This window comes from Cnephaeus nilssonii (genome assembly GCF_951640355.1).
Source record: "Cnephaeus nilssonii genome assembly, chromosome: 13".
NCBI classification, from domain to species: domain Eukaryota; kingdom Metazoa; phylum Chordata; class Mammalia; order Chiroptera; family Vespertilionidae; genus Cnephaeus; species Cnephaeus nilssonii.
The window spans coordinates 67,918,112-67,941,275 of record NC_137084.1 but is presented as its reverse complement, the minus strand read 5'-3'; the positions used below and the strand labels follow the sequence as shown (position 1 = coordinate 67,941,275).

The 23,164-nt window shown below is 46.4% G+C and overlaps 1 pseudogene across 1 annotated transcript; it reads right to left on the bottom strand.

The window, feature by feature from the left end:
• Positions 1-381: 381 nt before the first annotated feature.
• LOC307110187 (m7GpppN-mRNA hydrolase-like) lies at positions 382-22,922 on the bottom strand (annotated as a pseudogene). The gene is made up of 3 exons: positions 22,758-22,922; positions 13,982-14,122; positions 382-1,399 (listed from the first exon to the last, which is right to left on the bottom strand). The product of its transcript is annotated as a m7GpppN-mRNA hydrolase-like (transcript).
• Positions 22,923-23,164: the final 242 nt, after the last annotated feature.

Here is a 23,164-nt window from a genome sequence, read left to right as displayed (position 1 = left end):
CCCAGACTCAAAGAAGAAACTCGGCCCCACTCGGTGCCCTGCAGGGCTGCCTGCAGTTTGGGGGAGAGGGGCATGGAGCTGCCTCTTGGGTGCATGATAGAGAGAACATAGGAGGGGATATTACCTTGAGAGTGGTCCTAAATGCCCCACACCCAGGTCATTGCCACATCCCACAACCAGGGCACACAACACCCTTAAGTCAGACTGGATTTTAACTAAAAAAAATAATAGATGTGGAGACCCTTTGCTTGCTGATATGAACAAACCAACCAAAAAAGACATGTTGAGGCAACTGGGAAAATGTGAAGATGGACTGAGCACTAGATAAAATTAAAGCTTTCGTTGTCTTTATTAAAAGGGATAATGGCCCAGTGGTTTTTGTCAAAGATAAAAGGCCATCTTCACTAAAGAGGTCCACAGTAAAATATCCGGATTCTGGGATGAAGTTTGGGTTGTTGTTTTTTCCCATTTCATCATGGGATTCTGCTGCTTGGCTGGCTGGCTGTGGGCCCCATTGTTTTCTTCTTTTGAGTAGGTGAGTCTTGATACTGTTTTCTGCCATTTCCCCTCATACTTTGATTCTTCGCTTTTAAAAGACCAGACATTTCAGAATCATTCTTGTGTGGCTTTTGCTGCAGTGGCTGCCTGTACTTTACCCACAGGTCTCCAGAACCTTCAGGAAATCCCTGCCCACTGTGCTGGAATTCGGTCTCACTCCATTTTCCCCCAGTGGGCTAAGCTGGTTTTCTACGAGCTGGAGAAAATCCACTGTCAGTTTGAGGAATCACCAAATCTTCCAGAAAGCCAGCCCCGTTAAGGTCTGACAAAAGGAACAGCCATCAACAAGTTGTTAGGAGCCAAACCAAGTTTGGATTTTGGGATCATTTCATTTCCGTGACATGACAATGTCTCTGTGGAGATCCACACAGTGTTCTGACTCTCTCTTCTGGGTTTCTGGACAAAACTTGAATCTTTTAGAATTCCTGGGATGATGTACACACGAGCGAACTGGTCATTGATTTGAAGTTCCATGTACTCTTCCTTACAACATAATATATGCTATCAAAACCAGTGTCGTAGAAGACCACTCTAGCAGTACCATCATGAAGAGCTTCTTTCTTTCCTTTTCCTGTTTGAAATGCCCAGCCTGACTTGCTAGATACCCTTGAACCAGTAGCACATTTTCCAGTGTCTTTTCAAGTATAAGTGCATCAAATGTGGATACTCACATTTTTATTTCTTCTAGTCATCCAAAACTTTTTTCCACATTCTCACCTTGAGACAGCAAAAATGGACAACGACTGAAGACAACTTTAGCAAAACCCCTTAACCCACACTGAGTTCGTGCCAGTGTGTTCTGCCTGTAGAAATCCAAGTAAAAACAATGGGAAAGTTCAATCTAAAAGTACAATGAAATAGCATTGTGTGCTGGGAATGGGCAAAGTAAATTGGCTCCAGAGAGCTTGTTTCGAGGTCCTAGCATGGGAGCACAGCAACTCTTAAATCCTTGAGAATTTCTTGACAGCTGGAAGGAAGAGAACAATCCTTAATGTCCAGAGTCACCATTGGGGGTGGGGGGGTGGTCTCAGGACAGAAGCAGACTTCGTAGGCCCCTCTAGCAGGGTATGCTATTAACTTTGCATAGTGATAGATGGTTCCTAGACTTATTGTGATGATCCCATTGTAACGTTTATAGATGTCAAATCACTACGCTGTACAACTGAACATAATATATCGAATGTCAACTATACGTCAATAAAAAAATACTTTAAAAGATAGATGAACTGATAAATAAGCGAATGGATGGATGGATGGATGGATGGATGGATGGATGGATGGATGAATGGATGGATGGATGAGTGGATGGATGAGTAGATGGGTGGGAAGGTGGACTGGAGGTGGAGGAGTCAGTGAGTCCTGGGACGGAAGGTTAGCCCCGAGCCCCCTGACCAAAACACCGACTTTCCTCCTTGCTGTCTCCAGCCACCACCACCGTTGTGAGCCTGCTGCTTTTCCCTACCAGCCTGACCCCCGCCACACACACACTTGCCCAGAAAGCCCATGGAGCCACCTCTGTGTACCCCAGGGGACAGTGTCACCTGGGCTGGGGCCTGTGACCACCATCCTCAACACAATCCTCACCAGCTTCCCGCCTGCGATCAGGTGGCCCCGCATGACCAACGACTAGAAAAACACACCGTCCTTTTCTCTTCATGCCTATGAGCTTCTGATTTCTTTGGTGGATTTAGGTTTTGAATAAGCCTGGGTTACTTTCCTGGTTTAAGAAATAATAATACATTTTAATGAAAAGTAATAAGAAGCCCCAGATCTTGGCTTCATGAAATAAAGTGCAGATTCTAGAGTCTGAGAGATGTGGGGATGAGTTCCCACCCAACCATGCCCAGCTGGGGGCTTTTGGCAGTGAGGTACCCCTCTGGCTCTCCATTTCCTCCAGAAAAGAGATAATACTACCTCCTGACCTGTTGTGAGGGTCAAGTGAGATGATGTTATTTAGTGAAGGCCCAGGAAGGTGCCTGGAATACAGTAAGTGCTTAGCAAATGTCCTCTATTATTAACATTACTATGCTTGCTATACTATGGTCAATGAGAGCTGGAATAAGTTCCCAGCTGGGCACGGTGCCAGCTGCAGAGGCTGCAGTTCCAGTTGGCCTCCCTGGAGCTTACACTCTACCTTTCCCATGATGCCTTACAGATCCAGCCCTGCCCCCGTGAAAGTCACCTGTACATGATGCTGTTCAGCTCCTCCAGGTTGGTGGGCAAAAGGTACCAGTACTTGTGGTCACACCTCTGCACATACATCTCCATGCAGTGCAGGTCACTGTGTCCACCTCCAGTAGCTCCACTGCCTGCTACAGGGGGTGGGGGGAAAAGAGCAATTACACCCCAACTTCTCACAGCACATTCTAACTTTATAGATTCTCCCTCCTCCTGGCCCTCTCCTGTCCTCACAGAAAAGAACATCCTCTACCTGGACCAGTCAATGTGTGATTGGTTTTTGTTGTTGTTTTCTAAGAAACCCTCTTTCACATTGTATAATGAATATTTTTTTAAATTTTTTTCTTTGCTGAAACAATCCTATGAGGTGCATAGACTTATAAGAGTAATAACTGTTGTGGCTGGAAATGAATCCCATTTGTGATTGGCCTATGTGCCTGAAAATGCATAGGGCAATCCAGAAATAAATAAGGAAGAAATGCAGGTGACTCTGCAGAGGGAGAACTAAGAAATTTAAGTGGGAGAGGAATACCTTTCATCATCTAAAGTTATGGGCACATACTTTTTTTAAGTTAAATATTAGTTAACAACATAGGGGACAGGCCAAACAAAGCACTTTATTTCCAAGTGGTTGACTATTATGGATCAATTTTCAAAACAAGTTAGAAGTACCTCTGACACTTGAACAATGTGGGGGAGCAGTGAAGAATCCAAGTATAACGTTGACCCCCCCCCAAAAAAAAACCTTAGCTATGAATACCCTACTGTTGACTGGAAACCTTACTAGTAGCATAAAGAGATGATTACATCATTTGTACATTATATACTATATTCTTACAATAAGGTAAGCTAGAGGAAAGAGTGAGAAAACCACAAAAGAATATATGTACATTTATAGCATTCTACATATTTATTGAAAAGAAAACACGCGTAAGTGGATCTGTGTAGTTCAAACCCATGTTGTTCAAGGATTAACTACACATCAAATACTAAGGAAAAGTCTCCAGATTACATATCAAAAGATTTACTCATGGTTCTTCATATGCTTAGGCCATTATTACCCATCAAGGACAGGCAGTATAAGTCTATGTCAGTGAAATATTTCTTACTTTGTGTCGTTAGGTCACCAACTTCATTTACTGTTCGTGTCAATTGTTTCTGTTTTTAAATTTCTTTTAAAATATTTTTTATTGATTTCAGAAAGTAAGGGAGAGGGAGGGAGAAATAGAAACATCAATGATGAGGGAGAATCATTGATCAGCTACCTCCTGCATGTCCCATACTTGGTATCGAGCCCACGACCCAGACATGTACCCAAACCTGCAATTGAACCCTGAGTTTCTGATTCATAGGTCAATGCTAAACCACTGAGCAACACTGGCCAGTCTTTAATTTCTTTTTTATTAAATTATTTCATAGTATGTAAAAAAAATTACCTAACTAACTCCAAAGTCAAAACTAGCAAACAAAGTACATTCAGGGAAACCTAGCTTCTTTCCCTGCCCGTACCTCAGTAAGTAACCATGGGATTAGCTTCTGGTTTATCTTTCCATTGTTCTTGACACAGAGACAAATACATGTACATGTTAATATTTCTTCTTTTTACACAAAAAGTGAAAGGATGTGCACACTTTCTGCACTTTGTTTTTTAAAGAAATACTGAATAAGACTGTATTAGCCTCCCTTTTAACTGAATGAAATGGATAGTTGTTGAACAATACATATTTATATAGGAATAAGATTGGCTAACCTTGCAATGTATTTTCTGCATTCCGTCTACATACTTCTGTGCATGTAAGGTATACACAGGGGTCTGGAAGGAAACACGGCAAACTGATGATGGCAGTGCTATTTCTAGGGAGGCAAGTGGGGATTGAGGACAGTCAAAGCCAAATTTAACGTTCTCTGTAATATTTTAATATTTTCTTACAGGGAAAATTGATTCATATGATACTTGTGTAACTAAAATCTCAATTTTCATGCTGTTATAAAAGCTAAGCCATAAGTGAGCTGTAGCTGATGGACATCTAAGTTCATTTAAACTCCAGGTAGCAGGGAGGGGCAAGGGCATCGGGCAGGTCACCTGTGTGCTGCTGCTGCAGTCACTCTGCAGGAGGATGTCCTGGAGGCCAGAGGGCAGCTCTGGGAGGACTGAGACACAAAGAGGCAGGTGGGAGCCCGGGAGGCTGCATCATCCAGGCTCAGGCCCTGCACTGAGCTCAGGAGGGCTGTTGGGCTGGGAGTCAGGAAGCCGGGTTTTATCTCTGTTCCTGAAATCAGCAAGTCCCTCTCAAGGCCTCTGGTTCCTCTCTGTAAAGTGAAAGGGGCAGGGGTCTCACTCTCTTCTCCCTGGAGCCTCTTCAGAGGCCATCCCAGCTTCTGGGCCTCCAACTCCCACCCCTATAACCAGAAACCCCCATCTTTAACAGCTCTGTTCTTGAGACTCTGGCTGACATCTTACTAAGACTCAGGGTAACTGATTGTATGAATGGCCTGATTGTTTACTCCCTTCTCTGCATATGTGCCTTTTGCCCTATAACTTGGAGTTCCTGCCTACTCTGATGCTAGGCTTGGTCATGTGACCTGCCTTGGCCAATGGGATGTTAGCCAAGTCCTCAGGGCAGAGACTTTCAAAGAGCCTGTGTATGTCTCTCTTTATGATCTGAGTTCACTATGATAACATATGCTGGTTGGCCTGCTGGAGGATGAGACATGGAGCAGAGCCAAGTCACCCCAGGCATGTGAGAGAGCCCCATGAAGGTCAACAGATGTTTTAGCTGACCTCCAGAGAAGGACTGCCCTCTGACCCAGAGACACAGGAGTAGAAGGAAAAGTATGATGTTGGAAGGCATTGCCCTTTGGGAGTGGTTTGTTAAGCAGTATTGGTGTGGCAATTGATGGCTGACACATCACTAGTGAAGAGAACTAACTCCTGCTTGGGGCCCCTAAACTGGATACTCTGTGAGAACAGAGATGTCTGAATGGGTCATTGCAGGATTCCTGGCCTTCCAAGACACTCGTGACAGCACCTGACATATGACAGGTACTTCATCAGCATTTGTTGAATAAATGAAAGTCTAGCACTGTGATAGGTGCTTTATACATTCTCTGTTGTTTAAGCTGCACACAAACCTCTCCTCTAAACAACTATTCCCATTCAATAGATGAGGAAACTGAGGCCCACAATTATGAGTGCTTGCCTGCAGCCACAGAGCTAGGAAATGGAAGCGCTGGAGTTCAAATGCAGGTCTGTCAGATTCCAAAGTCATTTTCCACCCAAAACCTAGGGGTGAGACGCTTTACAATGCCCCAGACACCTAGTCCTCACCATTCCTACCACAGCCTGATGGAGGGAATCCCAATCGCTGAGATAATCTTCTCATCACCTGGTGGCTGATGCTGGACTCCCAATACATCAGGCAGTGCTGGTGACCATCCAGGCTGGGCCCTGCTGAGCAGTGAGCTAGGGCAGCTGCGTGGAACCGCATTAGGCCACAGACTGTGCATAGCTGGGATGAATCTGCTCATGGACCTGGGAGGGCAGATGCAAAGACACCCAAAATGCAGGGGTCCTTAGGAAGAGTCGGTCAGACAGAAAAGAGTTCGATCTGGGACACTGAGCCCTTGAAACAACACTTTAACATTCAACATACATGAAATGAGCACCTACTATGTGCCAGGCCCTGGTTAGGCCCTGGAGATACACAAAAGTAAGCAGGCTACTTTTTTCTTTCAATCCATCCTTCCTTCCCTGCCTCACTTCCTCCTCCTTGCCCTCCTCAATCCCTCCCTTGCTCATTTCCTCCCTGTTCCCTTCCTTCCTTCCTTCCTTCCTACCTTCCTTCCTTCCTTCCTTCCTTCCTTCCTTCCTTCCTTCCTTCCTTTCTTCCTTCCTTCCTTCCTTCCCTCCCCCTTCTTTCTTTCCTTTCTTTTTTCCCTACTGTACAAATTCAAATATTGTGGAGCCACTATTCTATTCCAGGCAGTATACTAAGCCTTGGGGATATTGAAGTGAGAAAACAGTTTCTTCTTTCTTTATTACCTAACTTCTCTGCTTACTCATTCATCCATTCAGTTTTCATTTGATTTGATAAACACCTACTATGTGACAGGCACAAAGCTAGACATATGGGTTATAAGATGAGCAAGATGTTCCATTGGACCTTCCATCCATTCACCCATTGTAATTACTGAGGGCCTCCACATGCCCAGCATGGGGCGGGTGGGTGATGTAAAGATGAAGGAAACTGACCGCATCCTTTACTTGTAGCAGTGACCTCTGGGAAGGCCACAGATTTCAAGCATTTTCCTTGTGGGATTTCACCATAGGGGAGGGGAGTTTGAGTTGTTTCTGTGTTACACAGCCCAGGTACCTGAGGCTCTGAATCTGACAGAGCTCTGGGCTCAGATGGAGCAGACAAGCTGCTAGAAGGATGTGGAGGGGAAGGAAGGGGAAGAGTCAGGGCAAGGAAACTGTCCTGGGCCTGAGTTGGGAACATGGGGAGAGGGGTCCTTTAGCTCTTTAAGTCTTTAGGAAAGAGGTTCTGGGTCTCTTCCGAGTGGCTCCCTCCCATCAACCTCCTGAAGACTCCTCCAAACCCACCTCCCCATTTGCACCGCCATCCTCAGCAAGGCTTCCATAACCCCGTTCCTGGATGGCCCCAGCAGCCTCCTGCCATTGCCTGCTTGTCCCAGCCTGGCCCCTCCTACCATCTACCATCAGCAGCCTTCATCCTTGTTTCCTGTCCAGCCCCAACTCTCCCTACTGCCCCCACTTCCCTTATCCTGTGTTCCTGCCACCCCTCGTCCTTCCACCTCTCCCCACCAAACACACATAGACACACACACACCCTGTTTCATGCAAGAGCCTCCTCTAGGGCTTTGTGCTTGCTGACCCCTCTTCCTAGAGGCCCTCCCTCACCCTCCTGGCCTGGAAACAACTCCTTCAAAGAATTTGGGTAGCCTTCTGCCTGGCATAGGTGCCTCCTGTGTGACCTCACAGCCCCCAGGTCTGCCTCCACCTGACTTTGCACAACCCCACTCACCTGGTAAGGACTTCCCCTAATGCAGCTTTGGGTCTCCAGTCCTGGAACAGGGCCCAGCACAGTGGACGTCTCAGTTGCTGTCTTCCCAGGAACTCACTGACATGGAGTGAAGCATGGAGGGTCCTCATGCTGGTACCAAAATGATTTAGACAGTTTACTGGTACGGGCCTCATCATATGGATCCACAGTGTGAGAAACTTCCCATTTTCAACTCTCCTTCAAATTCCCTCATTAGCAAGGTACCAGTCTGGTGTAGCGGTGTCTTTAATGTCTCTTTAACAATGTATGATCTCCCATGTGAACAAAGAGAGAGTAGTCCTCAGACAGAATACCATACCTAGACACACTAGATTTATATCATTTTTTCATATTCTACTTATTTTTGTAGTTTCCTCTTACTTATGGTCCCTCTTATTTAGTGTGGTATTAGCTGAAGATTTCCCATTGATGGCAAAGTTATAAAATAACTTCATAAAAATAACCGAGTGAAAAGTCTGAGAGATGCATCTACTAGAACCTACACAAAATGATGCTCAATGTGTATTGGTAAGTGGGGGGAGAAAACACCATGTAGATCATGTCTAGTTTAACCCATTTTATTTTAAAAGGGGCCCAGTATATATTGAACTTATATTTCTACTTAATTTTCAGCCAAATATGTATACTAGGCTTATTTGAGAATATTATCTTGGGGTTTTTAAGCTTGAGTAAGCTCTAAGAAAGTGGTTTTAAAGCAAAATAATGAACAGTGAACATGTGTAGCTGGTTCTGCATACACTAATAATTTGGGGACAAACTAGGATGACTTTAAAAACTCTTTTTTTCTGTTGTAGAGCAGATTTCTCTGCTTCCTTTTTAAAATCCATTTTCAAGTAAAGGCTTTGAAATTACAGTTATTCAAGCTGGGGGACCAGCAGGTACTACCTATGTAAACAAGTGTGAGTGTGTGTGTGTGTGTGTGTGTGTGTGTGTGTGTGTAAAGTGCCAATGACTTCTAAAAGGTATTGGGATCCTATTTCCTCTCATTTCTTTATTTCACACTAGAGGTCCGGTGCACGAAATTTGTGCACGGCTGTGGTTCCTAGGCCTGGCCTGCTATCGAAACACAAGCATCTGGTGTGGGAGGGCAGGTCGCAGCTGACCTCTGAGACCTGGGCAAGACCTGGGCCCCCAGGCCCCTGGACCCCTCTGCCTGAGTCATAGGGTCCCCGCCAGGCTCCCGCAGTGCCTGGGAGCCAGGCAGCGGCCCCGCCCCCACTGCTGCTGCTGGCCTCTGTCTATGGGGCAATTGGGCTCCACTCCCATCCGCCTTGTCCTGGTGCCGCCTGCTCACCTGCTCCACCATCTCGCCACGGTCCTGCTCTCATCAGGGCCCAATGGGGCTGGAAACACCTCCACTGCCACCCACTGCCAGCACCATGTCGCCAACACCCATCATGTTCTGCGCCGCTCCCTGGTGGTCAGAGCACGTCATAGCAAGCGGTCAAACTCCTGGCCGAGGGGACAATTTGCATTTTAGGCTTTCATTATATGGGATTCCAAAATTAAATGCACATTTCACATCTTAATGCTACACTTACATGTATCCAACCACAAGGACAAAACCATTGTTTTGTCCCTATTGGAATTTTGATTTGTATTGTATACACATCATTCTCAAAGCTGTTTAAAAATCAGAGAACTAATTTGTGGGTGAGGCTGTGAACTAACTCTCCATCCAAAACTCATGTCCTCTACTCTCAGAGTCCATTACTGGACTCCATTTCCCAGCTTTCCTTACATTTAGGTGTGGCCATGTGACCAGGTTCTGACCAATGAGATTTGAGAGCAAATGATGTCAGGCATTTCCACTCCAAGGCTTTTAAGAAACAGGTGTAATCCCCTCACACTCTCCATTTTTCCTCTGCTGCCTGGAGGCAGAAGACAATGAGCCCCTGAAGGATGGATGTGTGGGGGAGGATGACCAAAAGACTCAAATATCCCTCTTGAGAGTGGAGAGATGCCCACTCAGCAGGAATGCCCACCCAGGACTGTTAAGTGAGCAAAAAACTATACCCCTGTGGTGTCAACCAATTGAAATAGTGGGAACTATTTATTACTGCAGCGTGGTCTATCCTAATGAAACAATGCAACCAAGAATGGTGAAGACATGGGCAAACAGGTTGTGAAAGCTGTTATGTGAAACATGTTAGGTGAAAAATATTCATGTTTTGGTAATATTGCTTCAACAAATTTGTCCTTGAACTAGTGCCTCCCAAATTGGGGTATCACTAGAAGCATTTCAGGAACTTTCAATAGATATAAATTCTTGAGGTCCAACTCCAGAGAGGCTAAACCAGTAAAGCAGGAGTGGAGCCCAGAAGTCTATACATCGTTTAAACTCCTCAGGAAATGTACACTCTTATGGACTGCTGGGATTACGAACCCCATTGCCTTTTGAGAAAGTAAGCTGGTATATCTACTTGAATTTTAAATGCACATGAATCAATGTTATTTCTATAAATCTACTCTTAAAATAAAAGCACTAGTGAATAAAAGGAATGTGCTTATAAAGGTGTCAACTACAGCATTGTTAGAATTTAAAAAAAAAAAAAAAGAAGAAAGAGGCAAGCCCTTGCCAGGTAGCACAATTGGTTAGAGCATCGACCTGATATACCAAGGTTTGGGTTCATTCCCACAGTCAGGCACATACAAGAATCCCCTTGCTCTCACTCTCCCTTCTTCAAATCAACAAATCAATTTAAAAAAAAAAACTCTTTCTGGGTGATTATGCATCAATTAAAAAAAAAACATTTCAAAAAAGGAGAGGCCAGAAGTCTATCATTAAGGAAAGATTGAAAAATTATGGTCCACCCATACATGAGGGGCTTTAGTTCTACCTCTCAGTATTTCACGAGAGATATGAAAGATATCCTTGATTTACAGGTATTTGGTCACTTTAAATATAATCCTTCATTTAAAAAAAAGAAAAGAGTTACAGGAGAACCAAGATGGCTGCATAGGTAAACCCCAATACTCGCTGCCTCCCACAACCACATCAAAATTACAACTAAAATACAGAACAACCATCGTTCAGAACTGCCTGGAATCTGCCTCAATGGAAGTCCTTCAATTAGAGAAGTAAAGAAGAAAGTGCATCAAGACTGATGGAGGGGAGAGGTTGCGGAACAGGCTGCTCTGACACCCACGTGTGGCATCTTTTTAAATCAGGAGGGATATGTCTGTTGCAGAGGCCTCCCATGTCAAGCAATGGTACCAGCCCCCCCACCAGCCCCTCAGCCAAGGGTTCCAGAGCTGGGAAGAGAAGACCTTGTAACTTTGGGCTTTAAAAACCAGCGGGGATTGTGGCTGAGTGACACGGAGGCTGTTGGAGTCCCACTCAGTTCCTCTTAATGGAACAGTGCATGAATTTCCAAAGTTTAGCCTCCTCTGAGCTTCAGGGTTGGGGCAACAGCTCAGGCAGAACCAGGGACATACAGGAAGGAACTGAATTGCTTGGCAACAGAGCAGGAATTCGGTGGCAAATTTCTGCCAGACAATCATTGTTCCTGTCCTAGGACCTCCCCCTCGCAGAGTTCACTGGCAGCCCTATATTAGTGTCCATCAGTGTGGCCCACACTTTTTGCTCCGCCTTGGTGATTCCCTGAGACCCTGCCCCTTCTAATTTGCAGCCCCACCCAAGCGGTTCCCAGGGCCTTTTCCATATGAATGGCCTGTCCTGGCTCAGGCTTCAGACTTTGTCCAAATCTCCCAAATTAGCAGCAGCTGGCATCAGTGTGCCCTAAGCCTATCAATAAAAACCCCAAGACCTGGCTCTAAGACCAGCATGCCTTGTTTCACAGTTGGGCCTCAGCTGGGTCCTTCTAAGCCCAATACAAGTAGCAGCCATCTGCAGATCTTTCTGTAGCTCCTGCCACGTGGTCCCAGGCATTCAATGGCTGACTGTGCACACCTTCATCTCCACCAGAAGACCCTAGAGCCAGTATACCCAGTGGATAGCTTTAGACCATACCAGATTACAACTCTACACACTCACCAGGGACACACTCAAGGGAAAGACTCAGTGCACACCAAAGCCCAACTGAAGCAAGTCCTGCTCCACAGGGGTATTTCCTGCACAGCAGCTCTTCCAGCTTAGTGGCAAGTCCTCCTAGCCAATGGGCCTGGTCAATTCCTCCCAGTGACGCTAACAGCAATCAAGGCTCAACTACAACAAGATTGTGCACACAGCCCACACAGGTGTTGAACTAGAGTGCCCAGCTCAGGTGACTGGGAAGGCTGAGCTACTGGGCCCTAAAGGACACCTACTATAGAAGGCTACTCTACCAACTACAGGAGACATAGCAACTCAACCTAATACATAGCAACAAACACAGGGAAGTAGCCAAAATGCAGAGACAAACAAACACACATCACAAATGAAAGAAATAGAAGCAAGCAAACTTCTGGATACAGAATACAAAACTATGATTATAAGGTTGCTCAAGTATATTAATGAGAGCTTCAAGAGACTTAATGGGAGCTTCAAGGGACTGAGTTAGACTTCAAGTATCTTAGTGAGAATTTCAAAAACAATAAAAAGGACCAGTCAGAACTTAAGCATTTGTTGAACATTCAACTAACCTTGTTCAACTAATCTAGTTGTCCATTCAACTAACTGAAATAAAGAATAATTTACAGGAATTCAACAGTAGAGTAGAGGATTCCAAGTTTCAAACCAACGATTTGGCATTTGAGGAAGCAAAAAACACTGAATCAGAAGAGCAAAAATAAAAAATAATCCCAAAATATGAAGATGGTATAAGGAGCCTTTGGGATAACTTCAAACATACCAACATTCACACTATGGGGGTGCCAGAAGGAGAAGTGAGAGAGCAAGATATTGATAACCTAATTGAAGAAATAATAACAGAAAATGTCCCCTACCTGGTGAAAGAAATAGACTTACAAACCCATGAAGCACAGAGAGTCCCAAACAAGAGGAACCCAAAGAGGCCCACACTAGACACATAATAATTAAAATGCCAATGGTTAAAGACAAAGAGAGAATCATAAAAGCAGAAAGAGAAATGATATTTTCAAAGTTTGAATTGTAAAAGCCTCTCTCCTTGAGAGTCAAACTTTAGACAGGCTCCTCTGAGTCCTGTTTTTGTCAAGGCCTCATTCTTTGGTGCTGTCCTCCATTTGTTTGCCCAAAATTAGCAAGAATCTTACTGCAAGTTGAGGGAAAATCTCTACTTTAATATCTCATCAAATTCCTTATCAGCAACCTTTGATGTATAAACCTTTGGTCTGTCTTTAACAAGATCCCTCTACCCTTGGGATCTTGTATTAGTAACTTTCCATCCTTTGACCCCCTCACTCTGTGCCTTGGCCATAAATCAACAGCTATATTTACTGTGTTTAGAATTCAGCTAAGATTGATTTTAAACCTCCTTCCCCTTTGCAATAGTACTGAATAAAATCAGTTTATAGAGCCAAAAGATAAAGACAAAAATGAAAAATATTTTTTTATTCTATACACCTGCATTCTTCATTTTTTGAAATATTACAGTAAGTACTTATTCCCCTGTGTAAATTAGAGAAACAACTATTTTATTTTGGCCAAAAAATAAAAAAAAATAAAATAAATTTAAAAAAATGAAACCTCCCTGTTTGTCCAGATTTGGGAACCAGTTTGTTTTTCTCACCAAGTCACCTGATGATCCCAGAACAATACACAGAAATCAGAGCCATCCCCCAATGTGCAGGAGCCAGCCTGACCCAGATGCTCACCAGAATGGCCTCCCCAGGGCCTGGATGTAAAGGTGCCCAGCTGCCCAGATCACTAGGTTCATCCATCTCCTTCAAATGCTTGCTCTTTGCAGCAGTTAAATTGGTGTTTCTCAAAGCGAATTCCACCTTCTACAAGTCATGGTAGGTCCTTTTCCAACAATGGTTTCTGTGGGCAAATACAATTGAGGGAATAATTCATTTGCCTCACACATGCCCTCAATTTCCTGAGAGTGACAAGCATATCACACAGTCCAGGTTTTAGGAAAAACTACAGGTTACAGAAAACTGTTTAATTGTGTTTCCCAAACTATTTGACTATGAAACTTTTAAAAAATATAAATATTTTTCCTTCCAGGGAATGTGTATTCCAATAAGAAAACCCGAGAAATCTTTTAACTTGAACCAGTTCGAAGTCAGATCCTGACACTTTCCAAAAGAGTGCGGACTTCTGAAGAGACCCAGCTGCCACCAAACTGAGCCAAGCTGGGATTCAGGGTCCGGCTGATTGCAAAGTACAGGTTATGCTTCAGAGATACTTCTCCCATGGGAATCTTCTGGGCTTTTTGCTGAAAGAGGAAGAAGAATAAGGCCACAGCATTGCTGGAATAAACAAGAACTGCTGAAGGAAGTGTTCTTGAAAAGCAGAGAATAGAGCAATATCTGCATATTTATCTGCAGGACATACAGGGGACATCCAGGAAAATCCATGGAGACTGAGGAGGAGGCATGGCTGAAGTCATGGAGGCATTAAACTTTAACGTCACCCTCTTTGTACCCTCAGGTTGGTGAGGCTCAGGCTTGCTCAGATTACATCAGTGACAGCTGCCTCATAATGTATTTAGCTATCTGCAAGGGGGTGAGCTCCCTGTCACTAGAGGTATGTAAGCAGATAGCATGAGCGGGGTAGTAGGTTTGAACATCATTCTTCAGTCATCCCCGGACCACCAGCCCATGAATTTCTCCAGTATGTGGCAGCCTAGGCTCCACACAAACCTACCCATTCAGGACCTATAGGGAGTAGTCCAGGAAGCAGTAGGTTTTGCTACTTTAATGAGGCCCATTAAAATGTGGGACTCTCCACTAGTATCAGTGCTTCTCAGCCTTAAAAGCATACACATGGTCTTGGGATCTTGTTAAATGCAGACTCTGCTTCAGTGGGTCTGGGATGAAGGACTGATAATTGCCTCGGGTTCTAATGTTTCTGGTCCACAGGGCTTAGAAGACTTCAAAAATTTCAATCCAGCCCCCACGCTTGATGATGCTTTGGCTGAAGATTGGACCATCCATTGGAACAGAAGCCTAACAAAGAAAATAGGATTATATTCTGACAGACAGGTCAGGTTAGCAGAAAACAAGACCATTCTCATGAATGGCCTGAGCACCCTCAAAAAGACCAAAGCCCTAAGTGCAAGGAAAGAGTTTTAATATTACAAAACTAGGGGCCCAGGGCCGCGAGGTAGTAGGGGTAGTAGGTTTGAACATCATGCAGATAAATATGCAGATAATGCTCTATTCTCTTCTTTGCAAGAACACTTCCTTCAAATTCGTGCACCTTGAAAGGAACTGTGGGCCGCGAGGCTGCAGTGGGCACAGGGGCTGGTCTCAGCCCATCCTCTGCACACCCACCTGGCCCCTCCCACCACGACCCCTGGCCATCCGTCTGCCTGCAGCTCTGCTCCTGCTGCTGCCAGCTGCTGTTCCCAAGAGCTGACAAGGCCGGCCCCATTCACACCTGCTGACAGCGCAGAGCAATTGGGGCCAGCACCCAGGTGTGAGCAGTGGCTGCTGTCCCCTCCCCATCACTGTTCAGGAGCAGGGGGAGGTGGAGAAGCCCTGAGGGGCTATCAGGGCGGCAACCATCACTTTCACTGGCCAATGGTGCTGAGTGATCTGGATGAGCGCCAGGTGCTGGCAGAGGGTGTTAGAGGTGGCTGCTGCCCCAATCGCCCTTCAGGAGCAGGGGGAGGTAGAGAAGCCCTGAGGGGTGATCAGAGCAGGCAGCCACCGCTTGCACCCGCTGATAGCACCGAGCAATCGGGGCCAAGGCTGGGCGCCAGCAATGGGTCCGAGCAGCGGCTGTGGCACCAGAAATGGGTGTGAGTGGGGACAGTGCCAGCAGCAGGTGCAAGCACCTGGCATGACCGTGGCGCATGGGATCGAAGAATTTTCAGTAACCACCAGAGGCTCACCCTAATAAGAGCGACTAGAGCCCCACCTTGGTCTGGCGGCCCTGCTCACCTGCTCCACCATCTCACCATGGCCGATGCCCACCATGTTCCGCGCTCTGCCACCTGCTGCTGATGCCCACCATAGAAACATCAATGTTCCACATGCAACCCGTGGTGGTCAGTGCACATCATAGCGACCGGTTATTTGGTTGTTCTGCCATTCGGTCTATTTGCATATTAGGGTTTTATATATATAGATAAAGGTACCATATGCTAGACACATTAAAGCATCATTTGATTTGTTGTTATAAGAACTATAAAAAGTAAGCATTAGTGTCCCATGTTGTGGTGGAGCAAACAGAAGCTTTTGTGGTTATCATTAAATAATATTTCTGCTATCTTCCTTCAAGGAGCATGCGGGGACTGCACTTCTAGGCCCCTTGTGTTTGGGGCAATGAATTGTGAGTAGAAATAACAGGTGGAACATTTAATTGTTAGTGTGAGTCCCTCCAAGCTGCCTTTTCCTCTATCACTGTGATTGTCAATATTAAAGATGGTGGTGATTCCATCTGTGGGGCCCTTTAATGTGGAGAAAGCAGATTATTATGAGTCACCCTAGGTGACCCATAATAGACACACAACATGCGTAAGAAATAATCCTTTGTTGTATTAGCTACTGAGATTTTAGGACTGTTTGTTACAGTGACCTGCCTTGTTTATCCTGACTGATACATGTAAGGAAGCTGCGACAACTAGGACTTCACAGGGGTAAGATTTGATGTAGACATGGCTAATTCCAGAGCTCTGAGGTCAGAGCAAGGCAAGGAATGGGTATCTCCAAATCTGTGGTAAATCTTCCATCCCCTCTCTCCACAGCTCAAGCCCCTCATACCTCTCATGTTTAAAGCCATTGGTTGAGCCTCTCTGTAGACAAGATGAGCAAGTGAATTTGCTGGGACTGAGGTGACATAGGGATGGCAGCTTGATCACAAAGACATCCATCAGGTCCTAGGCAAGTGGTGGGTACAAGAGGCAGAGGAAGATGCTATGTAGCTCACAGAAACCACACTCCATAGCAAGCCACTCACCACCAGGTAAGCACAGAGATAGGAAAAGCCCCTGATTCTCACAGTAGGAAGCAGCGGCCCCAATCACTGTCTGACTCAAGTCCTTGAGCCCACCTGATCCAATACAAGCCACCACCAATATATGGAGCCCCTAGGAAATAGGCCGAGCTGATGAGCATGAAGAGAGAAGAGAACTAAGAGAGAAAGATCAGAGCCAAGAGACAGGCCGAATCCCAGACCAAGGAGCTAAGCCTCACCACATTGCCACTCTGCTGTCCTCACAGGAGGCTGACATGAAGGAAAGGGAGCTTCCTGGGAGCTTCTTGGGGAGGGTCATGGTCTCAAGTCCCCAGAGAATGATTCTCTGGGTGAGATAGTGCCCGGTGGTAAGACAGGGAGCCTGACTCATCTGATGAGGCAGGACACACAAGGCCAGGGACCCAGTGGAGTTCCCCAGTGATGATGGCACCTGCGCTGTCCATGGTCCTGAGCCACCAACAGGGTCTCAAACTGGTTGGCCACATTCTGGAATCACGAGGGAGGCTTATTAGAAAGCCAGAAGTCTGTGTCCCACCCCTGACCTACTGAATTCAAACCTCCTTGTGATACAGCCCTGGACTCTACATTTCAAAATAAGTTTTTTTTTGCAGCAGCAACATTTGAAAACCAAGAATGCACGACTTACCTAACTCCTGGACACTGGTGACTCCTGACCAACTGCTCCTGGGGCTCAGCACTTACAGTTTCCCTTAAGTTGTCTTTCTCAGCTCCATGAAAACCGCAGCCTCTGCAGTGCTGCAGGACACACACACAATAACAGTTGTATCGCAATTTCCATGGCTAACTTCCGGCCTTTTGGCAGTTCCAGACGGGAGCAAAACATTATTTTCTCTAGGAGAAGGCTCAGTAAATATTTTCTGTAAAGCGTCAGACAGAAAATGGTTTTGGTTTTGTGAGCTATTTGGATTTGTGAGCTATTGTAACCACTCCACTCTGCTGTCATAGTGCAAACAGAGCCATAAACAACATGTAAACAGAAGAGCATGGGTGTGTACCAATAAAACTTTATGGGAACTGAAAGGGGAGTGTCATATCATTTTCACCTGTCACAAAATATTCTTTTTTAATTTTTTTCAGTTACTTACAAATTTAAAAACCATTCCCAGATCATGGGCCCTGCAGGATGATGCTGGAGTTGGCCTGCAGACCATAGTTTGATAAGCCTTGCTCTAGGATTGAAGAGGGGAACATATTTGCTCCTTGTGCCATGCCTCTTCAACGATGAGTTGTGTACTCAGCCCCACTTGCCATCAGAGCTCAGTAGCTGACAAGGTCTGCCCCATCCAATGGCAGAGTAGGAAGCTGCCTTTAGAATGAGATTTATGAGGCCACCAAAAGTGTTACACTCCTCCTCCCCACACAGACTCACCAAGAAGCTGGCCAAGAAAGACCAGCAAACTCCTGTAAATGTTCTAGAAAAAAAAATGGCTGCAGAGCTTAGCCATTCTCAGGGAAGGGTTGATCAGTTGCACACAGTTGTCTCAAGCATGCCTTTGCCCCCAGCCCCTCCCATTTTGCAGACATCACCAGAGGATCCCTTCTCTACTAAACCCACAACACTCAAAGCTAAGTCCTGCAGGGTGGAGGCTGAACAGCATAAAGGCATTGATTTGTTTTCTGCCTCCATCTCCACTGAGACCAAGACTCAAATGAGAACAAAGCAGAGGTAGCCGCACTCAGCCCCAGGGGTGAGGATGTCCAGACATTACTGAGGGCTGCTGTGTGTGTCAAGCCTGCTGCTGGGATTGTGGTGTCCCATCTGGTTTGCACACACTCACTGCCTCTGGTCACCACCAGCACACACTCACTGCCCCAGGAACCACCCTCCAGGCCGGGTTAATGGAGACCTGGAACGTGCTGCCCCAGGGATCAGGAACAAATTCAGAAACAAAACAGAAGCACTAGTGAAATGGATGCTCTGAGGTGGGCAGAACACTGAACCGACCGGAAGAACCAATTCCTTGGGTCTTGAAACTTTCCCCACCCTCCCCACACAGCATAGAAGTGGGTGTGACACACAGTGGCACTCAATATGATAAGGCAGAGGACTGAGTGCTTTATCGTCTTTAGTGACCCTGCAAGGGATGCATTTTACCCATTTTGCAGAAGAGAAAACTGAGGCACAGAGTGATGACACAAATTAGAGAAACCCTGCACTAAGCCAGCGCTGTCCAATCGGAATACAATGAACCGCAGGCATGACTTAGAAATGTCCAACAGCCACGCGAAAATGGTAAAAAGAAACAGGTGAAACCAAACTCAACAATATATTCTCTTTAAACCAATCAATCCATAATGTTATCATTTTAACATGTAATCAATTGAAATGATTGATGGCATGTTTCATTTTTTGGTACTAAGTCTTCAATATGCAGCATGTACTGGACACTTCCAGCGCATCTCACTTTGCACCAGACGCATTTCAAGTGCTCGGTACCCACACATGGTTGCACCTGCCACACCAGACCCAGGGCAGTTCCGGACACAGGGCAGTCCCAGACACAGGGCAGTCTGAAAACGCCCTTCTCTGACTGTGAATCTTCTGATGTTGTAGAACTTGCCTTTGCCTCCTCTGTGCATAAGAAGCAGGCAAAGAATGAGGTGGTGGAGACGGGGGAAAGAAGACACTGAAAGGGGGTTTAGAACCCTGTAAGGCCACATCTTCCCTCCCACAGGCCCCTGCAAACTTTTTCGGTACATAGCCAGAGAGTAAATATTTTTAGCTTCGTGGGCCATACAGTTGCTGTCACAACTATTCCTCTCTGCGTGAGGCCTGAAAGCAGCCAGAGACGTGATGTCAATGACTGGGTGTGGCCATGTTCCAATAAAACTTGATTGACAAAAACAGGCAGTGGGTCAAATTTGGCTGACAGGAGTTTGCTGATTTCTGATTTAGGCTCTTCTCCTAAAAAGACTTCATACCTCTCACAGATGAAAAGCATAAGCAAAAGATTGTTTGCGGTTAACCCTGTGTGACTCCAGCCCCTGAGAAAAATGAACCAAGGATGGGATTATCATTTCCAAGTAGGCTGAATGTGACCTTCAGGATGAAGGGAGTAAAACCAGAATGCCCTTCCTCACCAAATAATCTGCATGGTGTAGTGGTAAGAGGTACATTCTCTGGAGCCAGACTAACTGGGTTTAAACCCCAACCATGCCAAGGATCAGCTGTGCAACCCTGGACCAGTTTCTGAACCTTCCTGGGCCTTAGTTTCCTCCTCTGAACAGTGCGGATGGGGACGGCAGTGGTACCGGTCTGGAATAGCTGTGGTGAGGATTAAATGAATTAGGACACAGAGAGCATAGAAGTGGGCGTGACACACAGTGGCACTCAATACACGATACCTACTATTGCACATTGAGCACTTGTCATAGGTCACATCAGATGCTTAGTTATCTTCACACTGAGTCCTCAGAGCATGGTCCTGGGTGGGGTGCTGTGAACCTCATTCTACTGACGAGGAAGTGAGCCTGGAGAGGACAGGTCGCTTGGCCCCATGGCAGCAGCAGCAGAGCTGAATGCAGTGATGTGAGCTTTTCTCTGAACCAGCGGTTCTCAGCCTGGGACAGTTCTTCCTCCAGAGGATGTTTGCTGATATCTAGAGACACTGCTGGTTGCCACAAATTGGCGGATTTCCTGCCTGGCATCTAGTAGGTGGAGACCAGGGATGCTGCTCAATATCTTACAATGGACAGGACAGCCCCCGTCACAGTGAGCTGTTGCGTCTGAGAAGCCCTGTAATCAATAAACAGGCTTAGCTGGGGTTTCCTCCAAGGCAGACAAGGATTCCAGTGCATGGAGTTTATCTGGGAGGTGTTCCCAAGGAGCACAGGGAGGGGAGAGGTGAAGTGAGACAGGAAGGGGAGGCAGACAGTAAAGGGTTAGTTATCACTCCTTTTACCACTGTGGGCACCGGGGGCTGGATCTCCTGGGAGACGAGCAGATCACACATTTCAGAGATTTCCCAACTGAGGGTGAGGGAGCTGGGCGCTTGTACCCCACCTCCTGCCAGTCTCTGGTAAGGGCTGCTCCAGGGAGCACTGATTGATTCCCTGACACTTCTTTTGTGTCCCACCAATGGGCAGAGAGATCCTAGAGGCCAGATAAATCCCTCAGGCAAGAGACCCTGTATCTGGGAGCTGGCACTGGAGTGTTGTGCACAGAGGAGGGGATGTAGACACAGTCAGCGAGTGTCCCACTGGTACATGCTGGACCCCAAGAGGCTAACATTGACATCCCACAAATAAGGGATGTCCGCACACAGCCTGGCTTCCAGCCAGAGCCTACAAGTAATATGTGGGGGGATGAGCCCCTGTGGAGAGAGCTGTCTGGGAAGGGGGGCACGGTGCATCTTGTCACATCTTATCTGTTTAGCTCACATCTTACCTCTCGTCCTCACTAATGAATCAGCTCTCTGGTGGGGCTGTATGCCATGGACAGGCTGGGCCCCAGACTCTAATCCAGGGAAGGAATGGACATGGTCATGACCACTTCAAGACACTCTGAGACTCTTAATGACACAGGAACATGAGACTTGTCTCCCAACCGGCCATGAAGGACTATATTGGTGAAAACACACTAACCCCAGCCACGTAAGACCTCACCACTTAGCCTTCCCCACACAGTGGTCCAACTCAGCGATGGATGAGAGATGGAGCGCTACGCGGCCGGGCATGGTTAGCTCAACCTTGCCAGGAAGGACATCTACTTTGAAAAGAGCCTCTCTCTGCCCAGTCGAGGTCATTTTAGCAGAGGGAGCCTCAGAGTAATTATCCCTCTGATGGTATCAATGGGGCCACAGAGGGTGAAATAAAATGAGGTTAACAGAATGAACCTGTAACTTAATACTGATCTGTTTCACAGGCATTTATACAGTGCCTAAAAAATGCCAGGCTTCCTTGCAAGAATTTTTCAAATATTAATCCACTTAATCCTAACAATAGACTAGGGTAATGGTGATCTTAACAGCAACAGCCTCCATTCACTAGCATCTGTCTCAGGGCAGTCAGCAGGCAAATCACTGAACATATTATCGTATCTTGTGCTAGTGCCAAGCACTTCCTTCCCCTCTGCTGCTTTGATGACAGTTGACTGAGTGTCTACCTGGTGCAAGGCCGTATTCTATGGGCTTTATATTGAGCACTTCATTTTCTCATTCAATCCTTACAACAATATCTTGAAGTCTAATACCAGCATAATAGCAGCTAACATTTGAGTGTTCTCTCTGTGCCAAGTACCTTATCTCATCTAATCCTCACAAAAGCTCTATTAAATGGGTGCTATCAACATCTCCGCTTTACAGATAATGAGAGCGAGGCACCGAGGTGTAAAGGGACTTGGCCAAGTTCAATCAGGATTCCAGAGCCCATGCCAATGCCACACCCCATGCCAGCTGCAGGCCAGCCAAGAAGACAGTGGTTACTTATTAGCCCAGAAAAGAGTGGTTGTTTCTCATTAGAAGAAAAAGGGAGACCACTGAGATACAAACTTCAGGTTCCCGGTCCCCCTGCTGGCCCCAGAATCCAGACCTCTTGTCCTTTAGTTCCAAACAGCTGGGTCATTTTGGGGCTCCGGTGCACCAACAGGACAGCTTACCAAATTCGGGCTGCAGGCTGGGGTAGATGAACCTGAACGGGTCATCCGCAGCCTGGTCCTCTTCCGCGTCTGAAGAAGGGTGCAATTCTTCACGTGTGCAATATGGGACCTACTTTGACCTGAAAGAATATGTCTCAATGGAGGCTCCCTGGTACCCACCTGTTCCCCAATCTGCACAGCCTGAGGATCTCGATGGGGTGTGCCTGAGCTCAGAGAGCCACATAAAGGCCCATTGGCAAGAATGACCCCTCCCCCTGGCAAGAATGACCCCTCCCCACCCTAAGCCTCCTGGACTCCCTCAATTACTCACCTTCGCCCACTGACACCAGAATGGTGGGTCCAGCAGCCCTAGAGGGAGCAGCCTGTCCTCCTGAGAGGAGAGGAACTGCAGGAGGTGCCTTCCCCGGGGGAAGTGCAAGGGTGGCCTCTGGATCCCTTCCTGGCTGACCAGCACCACTGTCCCACTGCTGTCCATTGCCACTGTGACCCGGCCACAAAAGACCCAGCAGGAAGTCATTCTAAAGCATGGTGATGGGGACCCTCCCGGACAACACATCCCCCCAGGCATGCCGAGCCAGACCCGTGGACCTGCTCCCAAAGTCTAGGAAAGGTCTGGGCAGAAGGTCAGGGGCAGGTTTTACCTCTCCTGGTCCCTCTCATCCCACCTGTCATGGTTGTTGGCTGGAAACTGTAGGACATGAGCAAAAAGGATGTGAT